General features: G+C 57.5%; 1 long non-coding RNA gene across 1 annotated transcript; it reads right to left on the reverse strand.

Annotated features, from left to right (window-relative positions):
- Positions 1-1152: 1152 nt before the first annotated feature.
- On the reverse strand, positions 1153-2176 carry LOC309685391. The gene is made up of 3 exons (XR_014270445.1): positions 2162-2176; positions 1510-1601; positions 1153-1425 (listed from the first exon to the last, which is right to left on the reverse strand). It is a non-coding gene; the product is annotated as an uncharacterized lncRNA (long non-coding RNA).
- Positions 2177-9063: the final 6887 nt, after the last annotated feature.

Below are 9063 nucleotides of genomic sequence, written 5' to 3' on the forward strand. Positions count from 1 at the left end.
TGCTCAGGGGCAAGTCGCCAGTGCACACGTGCTCGAGCAGTGGTGGTCGCGCTGCTGTGCTGCACCCTGAGCATCCAGCCTGGCTGACACGCAGGTGCAGCCTCCAGGTGTCCAGCTTAGTGCTCCAAGGAGCTTCATGGCCAGAACTGCCCAATTAACACCCCATTAATGATGTGCTCTGGCACTTCTACACCAAACTGAAACCACATAGCTCATGAAGTATCTGAGATGAAAACTAACGTCTCAAATTTCATACTGGAGAGGAAGGACTTCCAAAATTTTCCAAAAGGGGACCAGCGGAAATTCTCCTTCTCGTTGCCACGTGAGGAGAGGCTGCGAGAGCTGGCACTCCTCAGCTGGGAGAAGAGAAGACTGGGGCTGGGGGTGGGTGGGGTGTCTTATCAATGTGTATAAACACCTGCTGAGAAGGAAACAAGAAGAGGGAGCCAGGCTCTGTTTAAGAGTGTGCACTGAGAGGACCAGAGGAAAGGGGCACCAATTAGAAGACAGGATATTCCAGCTGCACATGAGAAACCAGTATTTTAATCTTGGGGTGATATATTTTACTGGATCTAGATGATGCTCCTTGAGCAGAGGGGTTGGACCAGTCTCCACAAGTCTCACACAGTCTCCACAACCTCAGCCACTCTGTGTGATTCTCTGCTTTGGTGAGACTCCTAAAGCCTTTGAACTAAGCCCTGATGCCCCCTGGAAAGGATTCTGGGACAAGGGATGATCCCAAACTCCTCCAATACCATTCATCACAAAACATCTGCCTAGTCCAGAACATCGTACGGCAGACACAGTCAGGAGAGAGAAAATATCCTTTTATTGTGGGTATCAAGTGTGGGAGCCCGGGAGTCACAGGGGTTCAGGCAGTAACAGGAAATCTGCACCTACAACGACAAAGTCAGAAGCACCGATAAATCCACGAAAGAAGAAGAGGCATGACGCTGTTCCCCTTTCCTTGGGGAACACAGCTGGCCAGGAATGGTTTATAGCCCAGAAGAGAGAGCGACTGCTGGCAGTGACTGTGGGAGGGCTCTGGCGCCTTATCCCCATGGGTAACACACTGAGCGCCCCGCGAGTGTATAGAGATGCGCCGTGGCCCTGTGCAACACAGCAGTGCTCCATGGGCAGCCCCTGGGGAGTTACTTCCAAGCCCTGCGCAGCACTATCCCTCACCGTCCCTCGCCCGCGAGTTCGGCTGACCAAGAGCAGTGTCCGAGTGGTGAAAGATGGGCAGCAGAGCCTGGTACGCACCTGGGCTTCTTCACCTTCTAGACCTGACTGATTTTTTTCCAGTCCCCATCTTTTCCTATCTTCCTTCTTTTTTTGTCTCGTTGGCATTCCCTCGCCTCTGCCCAGGCCTCCTTTCTCTTTCTTTTTCTTTGGTTTTCAGTTTCCTGGCAGGAGCCTGCAAACCTTTCCATCCCAGTGTGATTAGACAGGTAAAGCCAGGATCAACCGGAACCAGTTCTTGGTTTAACCAAAGCTGACTCGTTTTACCTTTTTTCCTCTGAAAGGCTCTTTAGTTCTTCTGCACGTACCGGGGAGTCTACCGTGGTCTCTGGGGTGATAGGAGGCAAAGCAACGGGTGCCTAAAACAGGAATGTCAGCGTTAGCAGGTGGCTTGGGACGGCCTGGAGTAGCAGGTGACTGTTTGGCAAATGGCTCCCTTGGCCCTGCAGAGAAGATCCCTTCGGCTGGTTTGCATCAGCCCTTTCTTCCAAGGGCCTCACTTTGGAACACAGTGTTCACGCGGGTGTGTGACACTCAGTTCGTTTGTGGGGGCCACTCAGCGGGGAGCCCGCGGTCCCTCTCACGCCAAGAAAAGGCTTGCCCACGTCATTCTGCCGGGGTTTCTTCTGCCCTCCCAAGACAGAGCTCTGCGGATACCCCTTTGGTGCAATCCCACCTCCTGTGGTGGGAGGCCTTGCTTTGGAAATGTGTCTTTCTGTAGGTGTTTCCTTTGATGCCTAACCCTTTTGAGAAACAACCTTTCCTCTTTTAATTACAGTGTATCATTCGGGGGATAAATAAACCCACACAAAGCGACGTGAGATGGAATGCCAGGAAGAGGCACAGCAGCTACTTGGACTCCTCAGGAACTACCTTCCACACGAGACAGGTTGTCTCAGCGGTTGCGGAGCTGCCATACCTCTGCTGTTTCTGATCCCACCGCTGTGTCTGCCGCTGCTGCTTTCTGGAGGACAAGCAGAGAGGGCGGTGTGTCAAGGAAGGCTTTTGCCTGGTGCTCCACATCTGCTTTGCCTCCTCGGCCATGTTGCTCTTCCAAAGGCAGCTCTGGAGAGCAAAAGCAGGTGCAGCAAAGTGACTTGTTGGAAGTGAGCAACAGCTAAAGCAAAACCCACCCGAAGCCCTACACCAGCTGCCTGCTCAGGCTGTGACAACCCTCAGGGCCTCCTCATACCTGTGGGTCTGCCCACGGGTGCTGGCACCTCCTCAGCTGAGGGACTGGAAAGGCCAGCCATCTTCGTCCCAAAGATTTCATGGCAGTTTTCAGTCAGAAACTCCACCAGCGTCTTCACCTGCACACATGACAGCCTTGGTTTCAGCGCAGGTGCCTGAAAACACGTCGAGCAGCCTTTCCTACTCCTGACCCCTGCCTCTGCGCAGAAGGCTGTCGCTGCGGGCTGCTCTTCCAGGTAGCCACCCCACCAGCGCTTGTTGGAGAAAGGGGGCAGCCAGGGACCTCTGCACAGCCAAGCTCTGATGGGCCAGGAAGGCTGCAGCTGGCTGGTCAATACAGCGTACCTTCTCAGACACCTCCAGCATGGCCTCCAGTGGGAGCAGGTCCTCGTTGGGCGGGCTCAGCAGGTTTGGCCCAACGCAGATGGCCAGATTGCTGCAGCTCATCCTGCTGGTGGATGCGTTGTGGCCAATATGCTGGAGAAGGGACAGCAGCCGCTCGAGAAGGAGGAGATTTGCTGCAGGCAACTTGCCGGCCACCCTGAGGGAACAGGAACACAATGTTTAAAAAGTCAATGTTGCCCACAGCTGTCCCCAAAACTTGCACAAGGCAGGTGGGAGCCAGCGGCTGTGCTCTGCAGCTTTCCAGGTGCTCTCAGCCAGCGGTCAGTGCTCCTGCGCTTCAGGAAGGAAGCACGGCGTTGCTCTCCAGCTCCTGATTTCCCCCAAGCCCACGCAAGGGAAGGCTCCCTGTCCGTGTGCTTTTCCCCAAAACCCAACTCCACCCCCCAGCAACACTGGGCTGCCAGGAAACACGGCTTTTTAAGGAGCCTGTCCCTTTGCAGGCAAGTCCCAGGCCTCTACCAGTTGCTGCTCAAAAGGCAAGCTGCTGGCCACACTTACGCTTTCAGCTCTTCCACCTTCTTGCTTGGCTTCTCCATGGCTTGCATCCAGTCCCCATAGAGGTCAACGACGAGGAGCTTGGCGGGGATGCTTCGGAGGAAGTCCTGCAGTGCCAAGAGCTCCAGGTGAGTCTTTGAACACTCCAGGCCAGCCAGGAGCTCTTCCAGCTGCAGGTCAGAAGCGCTCACCTTCAAGATGACGGCCAGCAAAAGCACAGGCTGGCTGCCCAGGTCGACATCTGCGCCACTGTCGAGGGCCTCCTTCAGCTCCCGAACTGCTGTCCCACTGGCAGCTCTCCGGAATATTCCCTCCGTCGACGGTCCTTGTTGGTGCAGGATATTCAGGAGCTCCTGCAGGAGACGCAGCAGAACAGTTGCTTGGCTGAAAAGCTGCCTTCTGACAGCAGTGTCCGTGGCCAGAGCTCTGCCCCAGACCCGGCTGCCTCCCCTGCAAAGGGGCTGGGGCCAGAAGCATGAGCCAGGGGTGAAGAGCCCAATGCCCCGTCCTCGGTGCTCCTCGGGACACAGGGCTGGGGCCCCCTGTCCAGACTGGCTTACCTGGACGGGCTGGGGCAGCGTGCCATCATCCCCGCAGAGGGCTGCAAGGGGCTGTCCAAAGAGTGCCCTGCGGCAGTCTGCCTGCCCGGGAGCCTGGGCAGCGAGCGGGGTCCGCCGCAAAGCAAAGGGCCAGGGCAGCCCTCTCCTCCTCCTCCTCCCGGTCCCTCCTGCCACAAAGGAAAACACAGCAAGAGCCCCTCAGTGGAGACCACTGGAGCAGCACTCTTGGAGCCTGCCCTGCCCTGCCCTGCCTGCAGTGCAGTGATGAGTGGTGCAGCAGGACGGGCAGGGAGCCATCAGCTGGAACCGCCTCTGCTGCTCAGCGGCTCCAGCTCGGAGGCTCCTGACAGCCAGCGTGCCACCGGGACAGCCTGGCCCAGCCCTCGCCCTGCCCTCCACCCAGCTCTGCGCAGCAGCAGAGGCTCTGTCTCCTTGGAGAACCACATTCAGCAGCCGCTGCCCAGCGAGTGTCCTTCCTCATCCAGGTGACATCCTTCCTTGGGGGGCCAAACCTGCATGGCGACACTCAGGGGACAAGTGAGCAGAGCTCCCGCTGACTCCAGCCGAGGGGCAGAGAGCCATCTGCCTGGCTCTCGGGATGGAGCAGAGGCAGGCATCACCTCGAGCACGCTGCCCTGCACGCAAGGGACAAATGTCAGGTGGGAGCGAAGGGACCTCAAGGGCTCAGCTCTCTCCTGCTCTACAGCGATGGGGACCGACTTGCTCAAGGCGAAGGGCAGCTGCAGCAGCATCCCATCTTCTGCAGAAGTGCTGGTTGCAGGAGCAAAGGTGCCTTTCCCCACCTTTTTTTCAAAAACTCACCTTCCGAGTGGCAACATCCTCCTTCTTTGCCAGAAGGGACTGGCAGAGGCCCTTGCTTGAGATCATCCTGCAAGAACCAGGCTGTGCTTAGAGAGCAGCCCTGCAGCAGAAAGGGCCACCAGCGAGCTGCCACCTGGCACCAGCAGCCTGAGCGTGGCAGAGCTGGGACCGTCAGCCCTGACAGACTCTCTGCCCTGTGCAGCAGGTTTCCTCCCAGCGTCGCCAGCAAGGACATGCCAGCGTTCCTGGTGGCTCGCCAACCCTCTCAGCTCCCCAGGTGGTACCTTGGGACCCTCCCGCAGAAGCTCACCCCACTCGCCAGAGATGCCTGCCACTCCAGCACAGCGAGAGGCGGGTGAAAGGCAGCCACTCTCACCTTTGCCTGGCCCTCGATCAGGGTCTCCAGGCTCCTGGTGCTTAATGTCCTCCACTGGGCAAGAGAGAAGGAGTGGAAGAAGGTGAGAAGCGATGCCTCTGCTGCTCGGCTGGAGGAGCAGCGCTCAGGGGACAGAGCTGAGATGAGAGAGACACTCACAGCATGGCAGTTGCACAGCTGCTTCTCTAGGAGTTTGAGGGAGGGCAGTCGCGTCACCCGGGCTCTCTTCACTCCACCTGGTGGCCTATGCAGCAGAAGAGAGAGAAAGACTGAGCCCCAAGCCACCTCTTCTCTCTCCAGTGAAAGGGATCCTGACCCTCCCTGGGTACCACCCCAGCGCCAAGCAGAGAACAGAGCTGCCTGCAGAGCTCCTGCCTGCCAAGCACTCCACCCTACTTCTCCCTCTTCTCCTCCTTGCTGTAAACAGAGGAAGAAGAGGCTTTCCATTCCCGCTCATCCCTCGTCTGCCCAAGAGCTGCCCATAGCCATGCAGAGCTGTGTTCCCCTGTACGGATGCACCTGGAGCATCCCCTCAGCTTACCCCAGCAGCGTGTCCACCCACAGCTCCTTCACCACGCATGAGCTGCAGAAAGAGAGGAGAAACAGCGTCAGGCCCCACTGCCCCCCAGCCCGTGGGCAGAGCGGGCACCTGCACAGCCCTGCCCTGTGGGGAGGGACACAGTGGCAGGATGAAGCCCCGTGGGGCAGGACAGAGGCGCTGCCAAAGCCCTGGCTCCCTCTGTCATGCCAGAGCAGCTGCTTTTGGCCTTCCCTTCTGGTGACCAAAAGGTGACCAAAAGGTGACCAGGGGATGCAGGACACAGAAACGCCCCCACCCCTCTCCTTCCAGCTGCCTGCAGGCCCACCCCTCAGCCAACCCGGCCTCCCTCCCTCCCTGCCGGTGTACTGCCTGCTCCCCGCCCAGGGTCTGCATGGCAACCAGAGGCCCTTCACAGGATGGCGTGGGCATGGTAAGGATCCTCTCCTGCTTCTTGCCAGCCCTGACTGCAGCTGCCAGACCCCAGAGATGATGGGGGCCAGCACCGCCCTGCACTGCCCAGCCCGTGGGATGTGGCATCATGACTTACTTGAAAGTGGCAAGGCAGTAGCCTGTGGGCCAGACAAGGATGAGGGAGTTGCTGCCCTCGCTGCTGCCATCCTCGTCTTCTTCTTCCTCCCCTCCTGCGTCCATCCTCCTGCTCAGCACCCACAGCTGGTCCAGGGCCAGGCGGAGCTGCGGGCGCACGCTGGTGCCATGTCTGCTGAGAGAAGAGGCAGGCAGTGAGCTGGAGGTGGCCTCCTCAGGCCCTGGCCAAAGCCCTGTCTCCACCTGCCCTTGGGTTGGACACCACAGGGCCTGGGGCTGGTGGCAGGGTGTCCGTGCCCTGGTCCCAGGGCCGGGGATGGGGCAAAGGCAGCCGGGGTCTCAGGGGCTTACTGCCGCTTGGCGATCACCAGTTCCTCCTGCAGGAGGAGCAGGCGCCTCTCATTCCTCTTGCGGCCCCGGGTCAGCTGCACGCCCGTGCTCAGCACCGGCTCAACGTCAGTGAGAGCCTCCCTGCAGAGCAGAGAGTGGGGGGCATGAGCGCTGAGGGGCCCCGCTGTGCCCCCGTGTCCCTCCTCTGTAGGGGAGCCCACCTGGGCCTGCAGCAGCAGTTGGCCTGGCCCATCCCGCCCAGGCCAGGAGGACCGTCACGGTGTGCAGCGCTGGCTGACACCAAGGACGTGGGCCAGTGTGCAGGAGCGTGGCTGGGAAACCGGTGCCAGTGGTGGTGCCTGGGCAGCGCTGCTCGGCCAGACCCTGCCTCCTCCAAACGCCGCTCTGCACCAGCACAGCTCCGTCCTGCCGCACTGGTGGCTGTTGGCTCCAACAGACCAACGTTCCGACCCCAACTGAAACTCGGGGGGGGGAGCTGGGGGCAGAGCTGGGCTGGGGGTTCTCTCCAGTAGGGCCATGTCTGTCTGGCACTGGGGAGCCCAGGGGTGGACGCAGCAGAAGGTAAGCATCACCTCCCTCCACCTGCTGCTACGGCTTTGCCTATTGCAGCCCAGGACACAGTTCACCTTCCTGGCCCTGAGGGCACTTTGCGGGCTCCAAATCGGTCAGCACGGGGTCCGCTGTGAGCCCAGGTGTCCAGCTGGGTTTCCCCAAGCATATACTGGTGCAAGGGCTCGTTCCTCCCCGGGTGCAGGACTTGGCTCTTCCCCTTGTTGAACTGTACCAGGTTCCTGCCAGCCCCTTTCTCCAGCCTGTCAAGCCCCCTCTGCTTGGCAGCACCACCCTCCAGTGCATGAGCCTCTCCTCCCGGTTTTGTGCCACCTGCAAGCTGTCTGAGGGGGCGCTGCCCCGTCCTCCACATCACTGAATGCCAACAGGACCCACATCGTGCAGCGCAGGGGGTTGCAGACATGCACCTTGATGTGGCATGACTTGTCACAGAAGGTTCAGAAATTTAGGGGAAAAATCCATGTGATTTTTTTATTATCTATACAGTGCTTCCCCTTTTTATTCATTCAAGCTATTAAAAGGTGTACAAACTGTCTCATTTTTCATTTGAACATCACGTCTCTTCATAGTTCTGATGTTACGTGGAACATCGGATTGGGTTGTATTCTTGCATAGATCGTTAGACAGTAGGTAGCCGAGATTATTCGATAGTAGGTAGCAGATTACCTGCATTAGTTGTGCTAACAGAATTGACAGGAGGTTGCATTTAGCGCTTGAGCCAAAGGATAAAAATCCAAGGGCTCCAATGAACTCAGTGGGCTTTTGATCAGCAGATTGAATTCGCCACATTCAGAAAAAGAAAAGGTACATGAGAAAGGCGTGTTCTACCTGGACTGCCACAATGCATGTTTTAGGAGGTATGAAGCTAAATTATTCTAGCCCTTCCCCTCACCCCCTTCCAAAAAACAGAAAGCACTAGAAAAAAACAACCAACAACTTCCAGAGCAATGGGGCTTCTAATAGCCAAGTAATTTTCCCTGTATCATTCCCATTCAATGAGCCACTTTGTCTGATGGGTACCAACGTAAGACTCTTCCAGGAAAAAGTAAACAAAGAAAAAAACTTGTTGCACAGGCAGTTACCCCTGCTATGCTATGGAAGATGCAGAATTCTTCCCTCATCCAGAACCTTCCACCTACTTACAAAACCATGCTGACGTTTTCCTCCATCTCTACAACTCGCAGGTGCCTCTTCCCTGGGAAAGTCTTTCCTCTGTCAGGCTGTGGGGATGGCTGATCATAGGCAATGCAAGCCCCAAGCCCCAGCCGCCATCTGAGGCCACCATCCTCCTTTGGCCATGAGCAAGAGCTCAAATTCCTTTTCAGCTTTAGCACAATCTATTCCCAAATAGCCACAGTCGCTAAAAGCTTTCTGTGTCCTGGATTGGTGGTTTGCAGGACCACCTCCCGGCTCCACGTGAACCAAGGCTAGCGGACAGCTGGATTTCAGGGAGGTCATTCAGGTTTGATCCTTTGTCCCCCGAACCATCCCCACAGGCCCAGCAGCACTGAAAGTCACAGCGGGCTGCGTGTGAGCAACCTGCTCCACTGGACTTTTGCCTCAGTCTTCACTGGCAAAGACTGCAGCCACACTACCCGTGAGGCAGAAGGCAAAGGCAAGGACTGGGAAAATGAAGAACTACCCACTGTAGGTGAAGATCAAGTCTGAGACCACCTGAAGGTGCACAAGTCCATGGGATCTGATGGGCTCCAGGGAGACCTTAGAGCCCCTTCCAGTCCCTAAAGGGACCCTACAGGAGAGCTGGGAGGGACTTTTTACAAGGGCATGTAGTGATAGGATGAGGGGGAATGGTTTCAAACCGGAAGAGGGTAGATTTAGATTAGATATTAGGAAGAAGTTTTTCACTCTGAGGGTGATGAGGCTGCCCAGGGAAGTTGTGGAGGCCCCATCCCCGGAGGTGTTCAAGGCCAGGTTGGACAGGTGGAGCAACCTGGTCTGGTGGG

Source organism: Vanellus vanellus (assembly GCF_965231255.1).
Source record: "Vanellus vanellus genome assembly, contig: HAP1_SCAFFOLD_29, whole genome shotgun sequence".
NCBI classification, from domain to species: domain Eukaryota; kingdom Metazoa; phylum Chordata; class Aves; order Charadriiformes; family Charadriidae; genus Vanellus; species Vanellus vanellus.